Raw genomic sequence first — 21674 nt, 5'->3', positions numbered from 1 at the left:
TAATGAGTTCCATGGCCATATATGGTCAACGGATATGTTGGCCAATTCTCTTTTCCACTGCCTTCAATATAGCGTTGGTACCCTGTCTGTACATGATATAGTGCTTGAAATATTAGAGACATGCATATTTAATGAGTTCTATGACCATATATGGTCAACGGATATGTTGGTCAATTCTCTATGCTATTGCCTTCAATATAGTGTTTGTTCCATGTTTGTACATGGGATAGCGCTTGAGATATTAGAGACATGCATATTAAATGAGTTCTATGACCATATATGGTCAACGGATATGTTGGCCAATTCTCTTTGCTATTGCCTTCAATATAGCATTGGTACCATGTTTTATACATGCAATAGTGCTTGAGATATTGGAGACATGCATATTTAATGAGTTATATGACCATATATGGCAATTGAACATGTTGACAATTTCTCTTGTCCAAAGCCTTCAATATAGCAATGGTTCCATGTCTGTATGTGCAATAGTGCCTGAGATATTATAGATATGCATATTTAATGAGTTCTATGACCATATATGGCCATCGAATGTGTTGGTCAATTCTCTTGTCCAATGTCTTCAATATAGGTTTGGGTACATGTCTATATCTTTAAAAGTGATCGAGATATTATGGATATGCATATTTAATGAGTTATATAACCATATATGGTCATCGAATATGTTGGTCAATTCTTTTGTCCAATGTCTTCAATATAGCGTTGGTTCCATGTTTGTACTTGCAATAATGCCTGAGATATTAGAGACACGCATATTTAATGAGTTCTATGACCATATATGGTCATACACTATGTTGATCAATTCTTTTGTCCAATGTCTTCAATATAGCGTTGGTTCCATCTTTGTACTTGCAATAATGCCTGAGATATTAGAGACATGCATATTTAATGAGTTGCATGACCATATACGGTCATCCAGTATTTTGGCCAATTCTCTTGTCCGTTGCCTTCAATATACCGTTAGTTCCATGTTTGTACATGCAATAGTTTTTGAGATACAAGAGACATGCATATTTAATGAGTTCCAAGATGGCGGCCGAACCACGTGACTAATCGAAAATCTGTTTCAGTCACTTTTAATGGCATGACATGTAGAAGGTATATACAAATTTTCAGGCAAAACGGTCCAGCCGTTTCAGAGAAGAAGTCGTTTGAAGTTGGCGGAAGAATAATAATAATAATAATAATAATAATAATAATAATAATAATAATAATAATAATAAACATAACAAAAACAATAGGCTTTCAAGCCTGAAGGGACTTGAAAGCCTAATAAACATAGCAATTACAAAAGGGTTTCGCCCCATAGGGCTCGAAACCCTAATAATAATAAGAAATATAGCTGCAGAGCAGCTATTAACGGCTTTCAAGAAAAAGGACCATAACACTATTAAATTTGGAAAAAAAAGTTTGAAGATTTGATTTGTGCAATGTATATACGTGTAGGTTACATGACGTTCTGGCCCAATGCCTTCATTATAGCGCTATTTCCATGTCTCTAACTTCAATAGTGCTCGAGATATTGTATATATGCATATTGAATGAGTTCTATGACCATATATGGTCAACGGATATGTTGGCCAATTCTCTTTCCATTGCCTTCAATATAGCGTTGGTACCCTGTCTGTACATGCAGTACTGCTTGAAATATTAGAGACATGCTTATTTAATGAGATCTATGACCATATATGGTCAACGGATATGTTTGCCAATTCTCTTTTCGATTTCCTTCAATATAGTGTTTGTTCCATGTTTGTACATGGAATAGCGCTTGAGATATTCGAGACATGCATATTTAATGAGTTCTATGACCATATATGGTCAACGGATATGTTGGCCAATTTTCTTGTCCATTGCCTTCAATATATCATTGGTACCATGTTTATACTTGCAATGGTGCTTGAGACACTGGAGACATGCATATTTAATGAGTTCTATGACCATATATGGTCAACGAATATGTTGGTCAATTTTCTTGTCCATTGCCTTCGGTATACTGTTAGTTCCATGTTTGTACATGCAATAGTGCTTGAGATATTGGAGACATGCATATTTAATGAGTTATATGACCATATATGGTCATGAAACACGTTGACAATTTCTCTTGTCCAAAGCCTTCAATATAGCAATGGTTCCATGTCTGTATGTGTAATAGTGCCTGAGATATTATAGGTATGCATATTTAATGAGGTATATGACCTTATATGGTCAACGAATATGTTGGCTCATTCTCTTGACCATTTCCTTCAATATAGCGTCAGTTTCACGTTTGTACATGCAATAGTGCTTGAGATATAAGAGACATGCATATTTAATGAGTTCTATGACCATATATGGTCAACGAATATTTTGGCCAATTCTCTTGTCCGTCGCCTTCAATATACCGTTAGTTCCATGTTTGTACATGCAATAGTTTTTGAGATACAAGAGACATGCATATTTAATGAGTTTCAAGATGGCGGCCGAACCACGTGACTAATCGAAAATCTGTTTCAGTCACTTTTAATGGCATGACATGTAGAAGGCATATACACATTTTCAGGCAAAACGGTCCAGCCGTTTCAGAGAAGAAGTCGTTTGAAGTTGGCGGAAGAATAATAATAATAATAATAATAATAATAATAATAATAATAATAATAATAATAATAAACATAACAAAAACAATAGGCTTTCAAGCCTGAAGGGACTTGAAAGCCTAAATATAGCTGCAGAGCAGCTATTAACGGCTTTCAAGAAGGAGGGCCATAACACCATTAAATTTGAAAAAAAAAAATTGAAGATTTGATTTGTGCAATGAATATACGTGTAGGTTACATGACGTTATGGCCCAATGCCTTCATTATAGCGCTATTTCCATGTCTCTAACTTCAATAGTGTTCGAGATATTATACAGATGTATATTTAATGAGTTCCATGGCCATATATGGTCAACGGATATGTTGGCCAATTCTCTTTTCCACTGCCTTCAATATAGCGTTGGTACCCTGTCTGTACATGATATAGTGCTTGAAATATTAGAGACATGCATATTTAATGAGTTCTATGACCATATATGGTCAACGGATATGTTGGTCAATTCTCTATGCTATTGCCTTCAATATAGTGTTTGTTCCATGTTTGTACATGGGATAGCGCTTGAGATATTAGAGACATGCATATTAAATGAGTTCTATGACCATATATGGTCAACGGATATGTTGGCCAATTCTCTTTGCTATTGCCTTCAATATAGCATTGGTACCATGTTTTATACATGCAATAGTGCTTGAGATATTGGAGACATGCATATTTAATGAGTTATATGACCATATATGGCAATTGAACATGTTGACAATTTCTCTTGTCCAAAGCCTTCAATATAGCAATGGTTCCATGTCTGTATGTGCAATAGTGCCTGAGATATTATAGATATGCATATTTAATGAGTTCTATGACCATATATGGCCATCGAATGTGTTGGTCAATTCTCTTGTCCAATGTCTTCAATATAGGTTTGGGTACATGTCTATATCTTTAAAAGTGATCGAGATATTATGGATATGCATATTTAATGAGTTATATAACCATATATGGTCATCGAATATGTTGGTCAATTCTTTTGTCCAATGTCTTCAATATAGCGTTGGTTCCATGTTTGTACTTGCAATAATGCCTGAGATATTAGAGACACGCATATTTAATGAGTTCTATGACCATATATGGTCATACACTATGTTGATCAATTCTTTTGTCCAATGTCTTCAATATAGCGTTGGTTCCATCTTTGTACTTGCAATAATGCCTGAGATATTAGAGACATGCATATTTAATGAGTTGCATGACCATATACGGTCATCCAGTATTTTGGCCAATTCTCTTGTCCGTTGCCTTCAATATACCGTTAGTTCCATGTTTGTACATGCAATAGTTTTTGAGATACAAGAGACATGCATATTTAATGAGTTCCAAGATGGCGGCCGAACCACGTGACTAATCGAAAATCTGTTTCAGTCACTTTTAATGGCATGACATGTAGAAGGTATATACACATTTTCAGGGAAAATGGTCCAGCCATTTCAGAGAAGAAGTCGTTCGAAGTTGGCGGAAGAATAATAATAATAATAATAATAATAATAATAATAAATATAGCTGCAGAGCAGCTATTAACGGCTTTCAAGAAAAAAGGGCCATAACACCATTAAATTTGGAAAAAAAAGTTTGAAGATTTGATTTGTGCAATGTATATAAGTGTAGCTTACACGACGTTCTGGCCCAATGCCTTCATTATAGCGCTATTTCCATGTCTCTAACTTCAATACTGCTTGCAATATTAGAGACATGCATATTAAATGAGTTCTATGACCATATATGGTCAACGGATATGTTGGCCAATTTCCTTTCCCAGTGCCTTCAAAATAGCATTGGTACCATGTTTATATATGCATTAGTGCTTGAGATATTGGAGACATGCATATTTAATGAGTTATATGACCATATATGGTCATTGAAGATGTTGACAATTTCTCTTGTCCAAAGCCTTCAATATAGCAATGGTTCCATGTCTGTATGTGAAATAGTGCCTGAGATATTATAGGTATGCATATTTAATGAGGTATATGACCTTATATGGTCAACGGATATGTTGGCCAATTCTCTTTTCAATTGTCTTCAATATAGTGTTTGTTCCATGTTTGTACATGGAATAGCGCTTGAGATATTAGAGACATGCATATTAAATGAGTTCTATGACCATATATGGTCAACGAATATTTTGGCCAATTCTCTTGTCCGTTGCCTTCAATATACCATTAGTTCCATGTTTGTACATGCAATAGTTTTTGAGATACAAGAGACATGCATATTTAATGAGTTCCAAGATGGCGGCCGAACCACGTGACTAATCGAAAATCTGTTTCAGTCACTTTTAATGGCATGACATGTAGAAGGTATATACAAATTTTCAGGCAAAACGGTCCAGCCGTTTCAGAGAAGAAGTCGTTTGAACTTGGCGGAAGAATAATAATAATAATAATAATAAATATAGCTGCAGAGCAGCTATTAACGGCTTTCAAGAAAAGGGACCATAACACTATTAAATTTGGAAAAAAAAGTTTGAAGATTTGATTTGTGCAATGTATATACGTGTAGGTTACATGACGTTCTGGCCCAATGCCTTCATTATAGCGGTATTTCTATGTCTCTAACTTCAATAGTGCTCGAGATATTGTATATATGCATATTGAATGAGTTCTATGACCATATATGGTCAACGGATATGTTGGCCAATTCTCTTTCCATTGCCTTCAATATAGCGTTGGTACCCTGTCTGTACATGCAATACTGCTTGAAATATTAGAGACATGCATATTTAATGAGATCTATGACCATATATGGTCAACGGATATGTTTGCCAATTCTCTTGTCCATTGCCTTCAATATATCATTGGTACCATGTTTATACTTGCAATGGTGCTTGAGATATTGGAGACATGCATATTTAATGAGTTCTATGACCATATATGGTCAACGAATATGTTGGTCAATTTTCTTGTCCATTGCCTTCGGTATACCGTTAGTTCCATGTTTGTACATGCAATAGTGCTTGAGATATTGGAGACATGCATATTTAATGAGTTATATGACCATATATGGTCATTGAAGATGTTGACAATTTCTCTTGTCCAAAGCCTTCAATATAGCAATGGTTCCATGTCTGTATGTGCAATAGTCCCTGAGATATTATAGGTATGCATATTTAATGAGGTATATGACCTTATATGGTCAACGAATATGTTGGCTCATTCTCTTGACCATTTCCTTCAATATAGCGTCAGTTTCACGTTTGTACATGCAATAGTGCTTGAGATATAAGAGACATGCATATTTAATGAGTTCTATGACCATATATGGTCAACGAATATTTTGGCCAATTCTCTTGTCCGTTGCCTTCAATATACCGTTAGTTCCATATTTGTACATGCAATAGTTTTTGAGATACAAGAGACATGCATATTTAATGAGTTCCAAGATGGCGGCCGAACCACGTGACTAATCGAAAATCTGTTTCAGTCACTTTTAATGGCATGACATGTAGAAGGTATATACAAATTTTCAGGCAAAACGGTCCAGCCGTTTCAGAGAAGAAGTTGTTTGAAGTTGGCGGAAGAATAATAATAATAATAATAATAATAATAATAATAATAATAATAATAATAATAATAAACTTAACAAAAACAATAGGCTTTCAAGCCTGAAGGGACTTGAAAGCCTAATAATAATAATAATAATAATAATAATAAACATAACAAAAACAATAGGCTTTCAAGCCTGAAGGGACTTGAAAGCCTAATAATAATAATAATAATAATAAACATAACAAAAACAATAGGCTTTCAAGCCTGAAGGGACTTGAAAGCCTAAATATAGCTGCATAGCAGCGATGACGGGTTTCGAGCCTGCGTGGCTCATGACAAATTGCACTTGCTCGATGTGATTATTTGACGAACGTTTCATGTCTAGAATGCAAGGTAGCAGACAAACTACACAATATATGGATTTGATTTCACAGGAATATGATAAACTTAATGCAAGGACAAATAGTTCATGAGTTATAGAACTTTTTCCCTTTTACTAAATCCAAGATGGCTGCCAAAGGAAGCCATTTTTAAAAATCTACTTCAGTAACTTTGTAGAGCTATCAACAGAGATACTATATGCTAAATTGCTTTTCAAACAAGCAAGCAGTTTTTAACAAGATATTTTTTTGAGGTTTTTTGAATTTTTGTGATAAATTCATCATGGCCGCAAAAACCACTTGAATCATGGGAAATATTTCCATGAACACATAATCATCTCATTGAGCGGATGTTGTATGCCAAGTTTTGTTTAAATCTGGCAAAGTGTTCATAAGTTATAGCGTGCTTTCACTTTTTACTAAATCCAAGATGGCTGCCAAAGGAAGCCATTTTTCGAAAATCTGCTTCAGTAACTTTGTAGAGCTATCGACAGAGATACTATATGCTGAATTGCTTTTCAACCAAGGAAGCAGTTTTTAACAAGATAATTTTTTGAGGTTTTTTGAATTTTTGTGATAAATTCAACATGGCCGCCAAAACCACTTGAATCATGGGAAATATTTCCATGAACACATAATCATCTCATTGAGCGGATGTTGTATGCCAAGTTTTGTTTAAATCTGGCAAATCGTTCATAAGTTATAGTGTACTTTCACTTTTTACTAAATCCAAGATGGCTGCCAAAAGAAGCCATTTTTCGAAAATCTGCTACAGTTACTTTGTAGAGCTATCAACAGAGATACTATATGCTAAATTGATTGTCAAACAAACAAGCAGTTTTTAAGAAGATAATTTTTTGATGTTTTTTGCAATTTTTTGATAAATTCAATATGGCCGCCAAAACCACTTGAATCATGGGAAATATTTTTATGAACACATAATCATCTTATTGAAGGGATGTTGTATGCCAACTTTCGTTTAAATCTGGCAAATTGTTCATGAGTTATAGCGTACTTTCACTTTTTATTAAATCCAAGATGGCTGCCAAAGGAAGCCATTTTTCAAAAATCTGCTTCAGTCACTTTGTAGGGCTATGGCCATAGGTGCTGCAAAGCAAATGTATAATCACATGAATGAGCCATTTTTGAGAAGAAGATTTTAAAAGTTTTTTGTCAATTTTCGGAAAATCCAATATGGTGGCCAAGGTCACATGACCGCTAAAGATTTTATTGCTGATATTTGCTAGACATGAGCCAATGATGCCACACAAAAAAACCGGAAGTTCCTAGACCCTCAGAAAGTGGTGCAATTGAGCACTTCCTGTTTGTGTTCTACCTAAGATGGCGGCCAGGTCATGTGACCTACATGGCTGGTTTTTGGGTATGCACCACAACTCATGGCCCTTCATCAGCATGCAAAATGCCTAATCAATCGCAGCATTATTTTTCAAGTTACAGTGATTTATAAAAACGGCGGAAAAATAATAATAATAAGAATAATAAACATAGCAATTACAAAAGGGTTTCGCCCCATAGGGCTCGAAACCCTAAATATAGCTGCATAGCAGCGATGACGGGTTTCGAGCCTGCGTGGCTCATGGCAAATTGCACTTGCTCGATGTGATTATTTGACGAATGTTTCTTGTCTAGAATGAAAGATAGCAGACAAACTACACAACATATGGATTTGATTTCCCAGGAATATGATAAACTTAATGCAAGGAGAAATAGTTCATGAGTTATAGAACTTTTTCTCTTTTACTAAATCGAAGATGGCTGGTAAAGGAAGCCATTTTTCGATAATCTACTTTAGTAACTTTGTAGAGCTATCAACAGAGATACTATATGCTAAATTGCTTTTCAAACAAGGAAGCAGTTTTTAACAAGATAATTTTGTGAGGTTTTTTGAATTTTTGTGATAAATTCAACATGGCCGCCAAAACCACTTGAATCATGGGGAATATTTTCATGAACACATAATCATCTCCTTGAGCGGATGTTGTATGCCAAGTTTTGTTTAAATCTGGCAAATCGTTCATAAGTTATAGCATACTTTCACTTTTTTACTAAATCCAAGATGGCTGCCAAAGGAAGCCATTTTTCGAAAATCGGCTTCAGTAACTTTGTAGAGCTATCAACAGAGATACTATATGCTAAATAGATTGTCAAACAAACAAGCAGTTTTTAAGATAATAATTTCTTGAGGTTTTTGGCATTTTTGTGATAAATTCAAGATGGCCGCCAAAACCACTTGAGTCATGGGAAATATTTTTATGAACACATAATCATCTTATTGAGTGGATGTTGTATGCCAAGTTTTATCGAAATCTGGAAAATTGTTCATAATTTATAGCGTAATTTCACTTTTCACTAAATCCAAGATGGCTGCCAAAGGAAGCCATTTTTCTAAAATCTGCTTTAGTACCTTTGTAGAGCTATCAACAGAGATACTATATGCTAAATTGATTGTCAACCAAGCAAGCAGTTTTTAAGAAGATAATTTTTTGAGTTTTTTTGAATTTTTTGATAAATTCAATATGGCCGCCAAAACCACTTGAATCATGGGAAATATTTTTATGAACATATAATCATCTTATCGAAGGGATGTTGTATGCCAACTTTGGTTTAAATCTGGCAAATTGTTCATGAGTTATAGCGTACTTTCACTTTTTACTAAATCCAAGATGGCTGCCAAAGGAAGCCATTTTTCAAAAATCTGCTTCAGTCACTTTGTAGAGCTATGGCCATAGGTGCTGCAAAGCAAATGTCTAATCACATGAACGAGCCATTTTTGAGAAGAAGATTTTAAAATTTTTTTGTCAATTTTCACAAAATCCAATATGGCGGCCAAGGTCACATGACCGCTAAAGATTTTATTGCTGATATTTGCTAGACATGAGCCAATGATGCCACACAAAAAAACCGGAAGTTCCTAGACCCTCAGAAAGTGGTGCAATTAAGCACTTCCGGTTTGTGTTCTATCTAAGATGGCGGCCAGGTCATGTGACCTACATAGCTGGTTTTGGGGTATGCACCACAACTCATGGTCCTTTATCAGCATGCAAAATGGCAAACCAATCGCAGCATTATTTTTCAAGTTACAGAACTTACAAAAAACGGCGGAAGAATAATAATAATAAATATAGCTGCATAGCAGCGATGACGGGTTTCGAGCCTGCGTGGCTCATGGCAAATTGCACTTGCTCGATGTGATTATTTGACGAATGTTTCATGTCTAGAATGAAAGATAGCAGACAAACTACACAACAAATGGATTTGATTTCACAGGAATATGATAAACTTAATGCAAGGACAAATCGTTCATGAGTTATAGAACTTTTTCTCTTTTACTAAATCCAAGATGGCTGGCAAAGGAAGCCATTTTTCGATAATCTACTTTAGTAACTTTGTAGAGCTATCAACAGAGATACTATATGCTAAATTGCTTTTCAAACAAGGATGCAGTTTTTAACAAGATAATTTTTTGAGGTTTTTTGAATTTTTGTGATAAATTCAACATGGCCGCCAAAACCACTTGAATCATGGGAAATATTTTCATGAACACATAATCATCTCATTGAGCGGATGTTGTATGCCAAGTTTTGTTTAAATCTGGCAAATCGTTCATAAGTTATAGCGTACTTTCACTTTTTTACTAAATCCAAGATGGCTGCCAAAGGAAGCCATTTTTCGAAAATCGGCTTCAGTAACTTTGTAGAGCTATCAACAGAGATACTATATGCTAAATAGATTGTCAAACAAGCAAGCAGTTTTTAAGATAATAATTTCTTGAGGTTTTTGGCATTTTTGTGATAAATTCAAGATGGCCGCCAAAACCACTTGAGTCATGGGAAATATTTTTATGAACACATAATCATCATATTGAGTGGATGTTGTATGCCAAGTTTTATCGAAATCTGGAAAATTGTTCATAATTTATAGCGTAATTTCACTTTTCACTAAATCCAAGATGGCTGCCAAAGGAAGCCATTTTTCTAAAATCTGCTTCAGTACCTTTGTAGAGCTATCAACAGAGATACTATATGCTAAATTGATTGTCAACCAAGCAAGCAGTTTTTAAGAAGATAATTTTTTGAGGTTTTTTGCATTTTTGATAAATTCAATATGGCCGCCAAAACCACTTGAATCATGGGAAATATTTTTATGAACATATAATCATCTTATCGAAGGGATGTTGTATGCCAACTTTGGTTTAAATCTGGCAAATTGTTCATGAGTTATAGCGTACTTTCACTTTTTACTAAATCCAAGATGGCTGCCAAAGGAAGCCATTTTTCAAAAATCTGCTTCAGTCACTTTGTAGAGCTATGGCCATAGGTGCTGCAAAGCAAATGTCTAATCACATGAACGAGCCATTTTTGAGAAGAAGATTTTAAAATTTGTTTGTCAATTTTCACAAAATCCAATATGGCGGCCAAGGTCACATGACCGCTAAAGATTTTATTGCTGATATTTGCTAGACATGAGCCAATGATGCCACACAAAAAAACCGGAAGTTCCTAGACCCTCAGAAAGTGGTGCAATTGAGCACTTCCGGTTTGTGTTCTACCTAAGATGGCAGCCAGGTCATGTGACCTACATGGCTGTTTTTTGGATATGCACCACAACTCATGGCCCTTTATGAACATGGAAAATAGCAAATGAATTGCAGCATTATTTTTCAAGTTACAGTGCTTTAAAAAACGGTGGAAAAATAATAAGAATAATAATAATAATAAACATAGCAATTACAAAAGGGTTTCGCCCCATAGGGCTCGAAACCCTAAATATAGCTGCATAGCAGCGATGACGGGTTTCGAGCCTGCGTGGCTCATGGCAAATTGCACTTGCTCGATGTGATTATTTGACGAACGTTTCATGTCTAGAATGCAAGATAGCAGACAAACTACACAACATATGGATTTGATTTCACAGGAATATGATAAACTGCAAGGACAAATGCAAGGACAAATAGTTCGTGAGTTATAGAACTTTTTCTCTTTTACTAAATCAAAGAGGGCTGCCAAAGGAAGCCATTTTTAAAAATCAACTTCAGTAACTTTGTAGAGCTATCAACAGGGATACTATATGCCAAATTGCTTATCAAACAAGCAAGCAGTTTTTAACAAGATAATTTTTTTGAGGTTTTTTGAATTTTTGTGATAAATTCAACATGGCCGCCAAAACCACTTGAATCATGGGAAATATTTTTATGAACACATAATCATCTTATTGAAGGGATGTTGTATGCCAACTTTGGTTTCAATCTGGCAAATTGTTCATGAGTTATAGCGTAATTTCACTTTTTACTAAATCCAAGATGGCTGCCAAAGAAAGTCATTTTTCAAAAATCTGATTCAGTAATTTTGTAGAGCTACCAAGAGAGATAATATATGCTAAATTGATTGTCAAACAAGCAAGCAGTTTTTAAGAAGATATTTTTTTGAGATTTTTTGCATTTTTTTGATAAATTCAAGATGGCGGCCAAAACCACTTGAATCATGGGAAATATTTTTATGAACACATAATCAACTTATTGAAGGGATGTTGTATGCCAAGTTTTGTTTAAATCTGGCAAATCGTTCATAAGTTATAGCGTACTTTCACTTTTTACTAAATCCAAGATGGCTGCCAAAGGAAGCCATTTTTCAAAAATCTGTGTCAGTAACTTTGTAGAGCTATCAACAGAGATACTATATGCTGAATTGATTGTCAAACAAGCAAGCAGATTTCAAGAAGATAATTTTTTGAGGTTTTTTGCATTTTTTGATAAATTCAAGATGGCTGCTAAAACCACTTGAATCATGGGAAATATTTTCATGAACACATAACCATCTTATTGAAGGGATGTTGTATGCCAACTTTGGTTTCAATCTTGCAAATTGTTCATGAGTTATAGCATAATTTCACTTTTTACTAAATCCAAAATGGCTGCCAAAGGAAGCCATTTTTCAAAAATCTGTGTTAGTAACTTTGTAGAGCTATCAACAGAGATACTACATACTAAATTGATTGTCAACCAAGCAAGCAGTTTTTAAGATGATAATTTTTTGAGTTTTTTTTCAATTTTTTGATAAATTCAATATGGCCGCCAAAACCACTTGAATCATGGGAAATATTTTTATGAACGCATAATCATCTTATTGAAGGGATGTTGTATGCCAACTTTGGTTTAAATCTGGCAAATTGTTCATGAGTTATAGCGTACTTTCACTTTTTACTAAATCCAAGATGGCTGCCAAAGGAAGCCATTTGTCAAAAATCTGCTTCAGTCACTTTGTAGAGCAATGGCCATAGGTGCTGCAAAGCAAATGTGTAATCACATGAACGAGCCATTTTTGAGAAGAAGATTTTAAAAGTTTTTTGTCAATTTTCACAAAATCCAATATGGCGGCCAAGGTCACATGACCGCTAAAGATTTTATTGCTGATATTTGCTAGACATGAGCCAATGATGCCACACAAAAAAACCGGAAGTTCCTAGACCCTCAGAAAGTGGTGCAATTAAGCACTTCCGGTTTGTGTTCTATCTAAGATGGCGGCCAGGTCATGTGACCTACATAGCTGGTTTTGGGGTATGCACCACAACTCATGGTCCTTTATCAGCATGCAAAATGGCAAACCAATCGCAGCATTATTTTTCAAGTTACAGAACTTACAAAAAACGGCGGAAGAATAATAATAATAAATATAGCTGCATAGCAGCGATGACGGGTTTCGAGCCTGCGTGGCTCATGACAAATTGCACTTGCTCGATGTGATTATTTGACGAACGTTTCATGTCTAGAATGCAAGATAGCAGACAAACTACACAACATATGGATTTGATTTCACAGGAATGTGATAAACTTAATGCAAGGACAAATAGTTCATGAGTTATAGAACTTTTTCTCTTTTACTAAATCCAAGATGGCTGCCAAAGGAAGCCATTTTTAAAAGTCTACTTCAGTAACTTTGTAGAGCTATCAACAGAGATACTATATGCTAAATTGATTGTCAAACAAACAAGCTGTTTTTAAGAAGATAATTTTTTGAGGTTTTTTGCAATTTTTTGATAAATTCAATATGGCCGCCCAAAACCACTTGAATCATGGGAAATATTTTTATGAACACATAATCATCTTATTGAAGGGATGTTGTATGCCAACTTTGGTTTAAATCTGGCAAATTGTTCATGAGTTATAGCGTACTTTCACTTTTTACTAAATCCAAGATGGCTGCCAAAGGAAGCCATTTTTCAAAAATCTGCTTCAGTCACTTTGTGAAGCTATCAACAGAGATACTATATGCCGAATTGTTTTTCAAACAAGCAAGCAGTTTTTAAGAAGATAATTTTTTGAGTTTTTTGGCATTTTTGTGATAAATTCAACATGGCCGCCAAAAACACTTGAATCATGGGAAATATTTTTATGAACACATAATCATCTTATTGAAGGGATGTTGTATGCCAACTTTGGTTTAAATCTGGCAAATTGTTCATGAGTTATAGCGTACTTTCACTTTTTACTAAATCCAAGATGGCTGCCAAAGGAAGCCATTTTTCGAAAATCTGCTTTAGTAACTTTGTAGAGCTATCGACAGAGATACTATATGCTGAATTGCTTTTCAAACAAGGAAGCAGTTTTTAACAAGATAATTTTTTGAGGTTTTTTGAATTTTTGTGATAAATTCAACATGGCCGCCAAAACCACTTGAATCATGGGAAATATTTCCATGAACACATAATCATCTCATTGAGCGGATGTTGTATGCCAAGTTTTGTTTAAATCTGGCAAATCGTTCATAAGTTATAGTGTACTTTCACTTTTTACTAAATCCAAGATGGCTGCCAAAAGAAGCCATTTTTCGAAAATATGCTACAGTAACTTTGTAGAGCTATCAACAGAGATACTATATGCTAAATTGATTGTCAAACAAACAAGCAGTTTTTAAGAAGATAATTTTTTGAGGTTTTTTGCAATTTTTTGATAAATTCAATATGGCCGCCAAAACCACTTGAATCATGGGAAATATTTTTATGAACACATGATCATCTTATTGAAGGGATGTTGTATGCCAACTTTGGTTTAAATCTGGCAAATTGTTCATAAGTTATAGCGTACTTTCACTTTTTACTAAATCCAAGATGGCTGCCAAAGGAAGCCATTTTTCAAAAATCTGCTTCAGTCACTTTGTAGAGCTATGGCCATAGGTGCTGCAAAGCAAATGTATAATCACATGAATGAGCCATTTTCGAGAAGAAGATTTTAAAAGTTTTTTGTCAATTTTCGGAAAATCCAATATGGCGGCCAAGGTCACATGACCGCTAAAGATTTTATTGCTTATATTTGCTAGACATGAGCAAATGATGCCACACAAAAAAACCGGAAGTTCCTAGACCCTCAGAAAGTGGTGCAATTGAGTACTTCCGGTCTGTGTTCTACCTAAGATGGCGGCCAGGTCAGGTGACCTACATAGCTGGTTTTGGGATATGCACCACAACTCATGGCCCTTTATCAGAATGCGAAATGGCAAGTCAATCGCAGCATTATTTTTCAAGTTACAGTGGTTACAAAAAACGGCGGAAAAATAATAATAATAAATATAGCTGCATAGCAGCGATGACGGGTTTCGAGCCTGCGTGGCTCATGGCAAATTGCACTTGCTCGATGTGATTATTTGACGAATGTTTCATGTCTAGAATGAAAGATAGCAGACAAACTACACAACATATGGATTTGATTTCACAGGAATATGATAAACTTAATGCAAGGACAAATAGTTCATGAGTTATAGAACTTTTTCTCTTTTACTAAATCCAAGATGGCTGCCAAAGGAAGCCATTTTTCGATAATCTACTTTAGTAACTTTGTAGAGCTATCAACAGAGATACTATATGCTAAATTGCTTTTCAAACAAGGAAGCAGTTTTTAACAAGATAATTTTTTGAGGTTTTTTGAATTTTTGTGATAAATTCAACATGGCCGCCAAAACCACTTGAATCATGGGAAATATTTTCATGAACACATAATCATCTCATTGAGCGGATGTTGTATGCCAAGTTTTGTTTAAATCTGGCAAATCGTTCATAAGTTATAGCGTACTTTCACTTTTTTACTAAATCCAAGATGGCTGCCAAAGGAAGCCATTTTTCGAAAATCGGCTTCAGTAACTTTGTAGAGCTATCAACAGAGATACTATATGCTAAATAGATTGTCAAACAAGCAAGCAGTTTTTAAGATAATAATTTCTTGAGGTTTTTGGCATTTTTGTGATAAATTGAAGATGGCCGCCAAAACCACTTGAGTCATGGGAAATATTTTTATGAACACATAATCATCTTATTGAGTGGATGTTGTATGCCAAGTTTTGTCGAAATCTGGAAAATTGTTCATAATTTATAGCGTAATTTCACTTTTCACTAAATCCAAGATGGCTGCCAAAGGAAGCCATTTTTCAAAAATCTGCTTCAGTACCTTTGTAGAGCTATCAACAGAGATACTATATGCTAAATTGATTGTCAACCAAGCAAGCAGTTTTTAAGAAGATAATTTTTTTGAGGTTTTTTGAATTTTTGTGATAAATTCAACATGGCCGCCAAAACCACTTGAATCATGGGAAATATTTCCATGAACACATAATCATCTCATTGAGCAGATGTTGTATGCCAAGTTTTGTTTAAATCTGGCAAATCGTTCATAAGTAATAGCGTGCTTTCACTTTTTACTAAATCCAAGATGGCTGCAAAAGGAAGCCATTTTTCGAAAATCTGCTTCAGTAACATTGTAGAGCTATCAACAGAGATACTATATGCTGAATTGCTTTTCAAACAAGAAAGCAGTTTTTAACAACATAATTTTTTGAGGTTTTTTGAATTTTTGTGATAAATTCAACATGGCCGCCAAAACCACTTGAATCATGGGAAATATTTCCATGAACACATAATCATCTCATTGAGCGGATGTTGTATGCCAAGTTTTGTTTAAATCTGGCAAATGTTCATAAGTTATAGTGTACTTTCACTTTTTACTAAATCCAAGATGTCTGCCAAAAGAAGCCATTTTTCGAAAATCTGCTACAGTAACTTTGTAGAGCTATCAACAGAGATACTATATGCTAAATTGATTGTCAAACAAACAAGCAGTTTTTAAGAAGATAATTTTTTGAGGTTTTTTGCAATTTTTTGATAAATTCAATATGGCCGCCAAAACCACTTGAATCATGGGAAATATTTTTATGAACACATATTCATCTTATTGAAGGGATGTTGTATGCCAACTTTGGTTTAAATCTGGCAAATTGTTCATGAGTTATAGCGCACTTTCACTTTTTACTAAATCCAAGATGGCTGCCAAAGGAAGCCATTTTTCAAAAATCTGCTTCAGTCACTTTGTGAAGCTATCAACAGAGATACTATATGCCGAATTGTTTTTCAAACAAGCAAGCAGTTTTTAAGAAGATAATTTTTTGAATTTTTTGGCATTTTTGTGATAAATTCAACATGGCCGCCAAAACCACTTGAATCATGGGAAATATTTTCATGAGCACATAATCATCTTATTGAACGGATGTTGTATGCCAAGTTCTGTTTAAATCTGGCAAATTGTTCATAAGTTATAGCGTAATTTCACTTTTCACTAAATCCAAGATGGCTGCCAAAGAAAGCCATTTTTCAAAAATCTGCTTCAGTAACTTTGTACAGCTATAAACAGAGATACTATATGCCAAATTGATTGTCAAACAAACAAGCAGTTTTTAAGAAGATAATTTTTTGAGGTTTTTTGCAATTTTTTGATAAATTCAATATCGCCGCCAAAAGCACTTGAATCATGGGAAATATTTTTATGAACACATAATCACCTTATTGAAGGGATGTTGTATGCCAACTTTGGTTTAAATCTGGCAAATTGTTCATGAGTTATAGCGTACTTTCACTTTTTATTAAATCCAAGATGGCTGCCAAAGGAAGCCATTTTTCAAAAATCTGCTTCAGTCACTTTGTAGAGCTATGGCCATAGGTGCTGCAAAGCAAATGTATAATCACATGAATGAGCCATTTTTGAGAAGAAGATTTTAAAATTTTTTTGTCAATTTTCGGAAAATCCAATATGGCGGCCAAGGTCACATGACCGCTAAAGATTTTATTACTGATGTTTGCTAGACATGAGCCAATGATGCCACACAAAAAAACCGGAAGTTCCTAGACCCTCAGAAAGTGGTGCAATTGAACACTTCCGGTTTGGGTTCTACCTAAGATGGCGGCCAGGTCATGTGACCTACATGGCTGGTTTTTGGATATGCACCACAACTCATGGCCCTTTATAAACATGTAAAATAGCAAATGAATTGCAGCATTATTTTTCAAGTTACAGTGCTTTAAAAAACGGTGGAAAAATAATAAGAATAATAATAAATATAGCTGCATAGCAGCAATGACGGGTTTCGAGCCTGCGTGGCTCATGGCAAATTGCACTTGCTCGATGTGATTATTTGACGAATGTTTCATGTCTAGAATGAAAGATAGCAGACAAACTACACAACATATGGATTTGATTTCACAGGAATATGATAAACTTAATGCAAGGACAAATAGTTCATGAGTTATAGAACTTTTTCTCTTTTACTAAATCCAAGATGGCTGCCAAAGGAAGCCATTTTTCGATAATCTAATTTAGTAACTTTGTAGAGCTATCAACAGAGATACTATATGCTAAATTGCTTTTCAAACAAGGAAGCAGTTTTTAACAAGATAATTTTTTGAGGTTTTTTGAATTTTTGTGATAAATTCAACATGGCCGCCAAAACCACTTGAATCATGGGAAATATTTTCATGAACACATAATCATCTCATTGAGCGGATGTTGTATGCCAAGTTTTGTTTAAATCTGCTAAATCGTTCATAAGTTATAGCGTACTTTCACTTTTTTACTAAATCCAAGATGGCTGCCAAAGGAAGCCATTTTTCGAAAATCGGCTTCAGTAACTTTGTAGAGCTATCAACAGAGATACTATATGCTAAATAGATTGTCAAACAAGCAAGCAGTTTTTAAGATAATAATTTCTTGAGGTTTTTGGCATTTTTGTGATAAATTCAAGATGGCAGCCAAAACCACTTGAGTCATGGGAAATATTTTTATGAACACATAATCATCTTATTGAGTGGATGTTGTATGCCAAGTTTTGTCGAAATCTGGAAAATTGTTCATAATTTATAGCGTAATTTCACTTTTCACTAAATCCAAGATGGCTGCCAAAGGAAGCCATTTTTCAAAAATCTGCTTCAGTACCTTTGTAGAGCTATCAACAGACATACTATATGCTAAATTGATTGTCAACCAAGCAAGCAGTTTTTAAGATAATAATTTCTTGAGGTTTTTGGCATTTTTGTGATAAATTCAAGATGGCCGCCAAAACCACTTGAGTCATGGGAAATATTTTTATGAACACATAATCATCTTATTGAGTGGATGTTGTATGCCAACTTTGGTTTAAATATGGCAAATTGTTCATGAGTTATAGCGTACTTTCACTTTTTACTAAATCCAAGATGGCTGCCAAAGGAAGCCATTTTTCAAAAATCTGCTTCAGTCACTTTGTAGAGCTATGGCCATAGGTGCTGCAAAGCAAATGTCTAATCACATGAACGAGCCATTTTTGAGAAGAAGATTTTAAAAATTTTTTGTCAATTTTCACAAAATCCAATATGGCGGCCAAGGTCACATGACCGCTAAAGATTTTATTGCTGATATTTGCTAGACATGAGCCAATGATGCCACACAAAAAAACCGGAAGTTCCTAGACCCTCAGAAAGTGGTGCAATTGAGCACTTCCGGTTTGTGTTCTACCTAAGATGGCGGCCTGGTCATGTGACCTACATGGCTGATTTTGGGGTATGCACCACAACTCATGGCCCTTCATCAGCATGCAAAATGTCTAATCAATCGCAGCATTATTTTTCAAGTTACAGTGCTTTAAAAAACGGTGGAAAAATAATAAGAATAATAATAATAATAATAATAAACATAGCAATTACAAAAGGGTTTCCGACCCATAGGGCTCGAAACCCTAATAATAAACATAGCAATTACAAAAGGGTTTCGCCCCATAGGGCTCGAAACCCTAATAATAAACATAGCAATTACAATAGGGTTTCGCCCCATAGGGCTCGAAACCCTAAATATAGCTGCATAGCAGCGATGACGGGTTTCGAGCCTGCGTGGCTCATGGCAAATTGCACTTGCTCGATGTGATTATTTGACGAACGTTTCATGTCTAGAATGCAAGATAGCAGACAAACTACACAACATATGGATTTGATTTCACAGGAATATGATAAACTGCAAGGACAAATGCAAGGACAAATAGTTCGTGAGTTATAGAACTTTTTCTCTTTTACTAAATCAAAGAGGGCTGCCAAAGGAAGCCATTTTTAAAAATCAACTTCAGTAACTTTGTAGAGCTATCAACAGGGATACTATATGCCAAATTGCTTATCAAACAAGCAAGCAGTTTTTAACAAGATAATTTTTTTGAGGTTTTTTGAATTTTTGTGATAAATTCAACATGGCCGCCAAAACCACTTGAATCATGGGAAATATTTTTATGAACACATAATCATCTTATTGAAGGGATGTTGTATGCCAACTTTGGTTTCAATCTGGCAAATTGTTCATGAGTTATAGCGTAATTTCACTTTTTACTAAATCCAAGATGGCTGCCAAAGAAAGTCATTTTTCAAAAATCTGATTCAGTAATTTTGTAGAGCTACCAAGAGAGATAATATATGCTAAATTGATTGTCAAACAAGCAAGCAGTTTTTAAGAAGATATTTTTTTGAGATTTTTTGCATTTTTTTGATAAATTCAAGATGGCGGCCAAAACCACTTGAATCATGGGAAATATTTTTATGAACACATAATCAACTTATTGAAGGGATGTTGTATGCCAAGTTTTGTTTAAATCTGGCAAATCGTTCATAAGTTATAGCGTACTTTCACTTTTTACTAAATCCAAGATGGCTGCCAAAGGAAGCCATTTTTCAAAAATCTGTGTCAGTAACTTTGTAGAGCTATCAACAGAGATACTATATGCTGAATTGATTGTCAAACAAGCAAGCAGATTTCAAGAAGATAATTTTTTGAGGTTTTTTGCATTTTTTGATAAATTCAAGATGGCTGCTAAAACCACTTGAATCATGGGAAATATTTTCATGAACACATAACCATCTTATTGAAGGGATGTTGTATGCCAACTTTGGTTTCAATCTTGCAAATTGTTCATGAGTTATAGCATAATTTCACTTTTTACTAAATCCAAAATGGCTGCCAAAGGAAGCCATTTTTCAAAAATCTGTGTTAGTAACTTTGTAGAGCTATCAACAGAGATACTACATACTAAATTGATTGTCAACCAAGCAAGCAGTTTTTAAGATGATAATTTTTTGAGGTTTTTTTCAATTTTTTGATAAATTCAATATGGCCGCCAAAACCACTTGAATCATGGGAAATATTTTTATGAACGCATAATCATCTTATTGAAGGGATGTTGTATGCCAACTTTGGTTTAAATCTGGCAAATTGTTCATGAGTTATAGCGTACTTTCACTTTTTACTAAATCCAAGATGGCTGCCAAAGGAAGCCATTTTTCAAAAATCTGCTTCAGTCACTTTGTAGAGCAATGGCCATAGGTGCTGCAAAGCAAATGTGTAATCACATGAACGAGCCATTTTTGAGAAGAAGATTTTAAAAGTTTTTTGTCAATTTTCACAAAATCCAATATGGCGGCCAAGGTCACATGACCGCTAAAGATTTTATTGCTGATATTTGCTAGACATGAGCCAATGATGCCACACAAAAAAACCGGAAGTTCCTAGACCCTCAGAAAGTGGTGCAATTAAGCACTTCCGGTTTGTGTTCTATCTAAGATGGCGGCCAGGTCATGTGACCTACATAGCTGGTTTTGGGGTATGCACCACAACTCATGGTCCTTTATCAGCATGCAAAATGGCAAACCAATCGCAGCATTATTTTTCAAGTTACAGAACTTACAAAAAACGGCGGAAGAATAATAATAATAATAATAATAATAATAATAATCAAAGCAATTACAATAGGGTTTCGCCCCATAGGGCTCGAAACCCTAAATATAGCTGCATAGCAGCGATGACGGGTTTCGAGCCTGCGTG

This window comes from Saccoglossus kowalevskii, chromosome 1 (assembly GCF_978046115.1).
Source record: "Saccoglossus kowalevskii chromosome 1, keSacKowa6.1, whole genome shotgun sequence".
In the NCBI taxonomy this organism is placed as follows: domain Eukaryota; kingdom Metazoa; phylum Hemichordata; class Enteropneusta; family Harrimaniidae; genus Saccoglossus; species Saccoglossus kowalevskii.
This window is presented reverse-complemented; position numbering follows the sequence as displayed.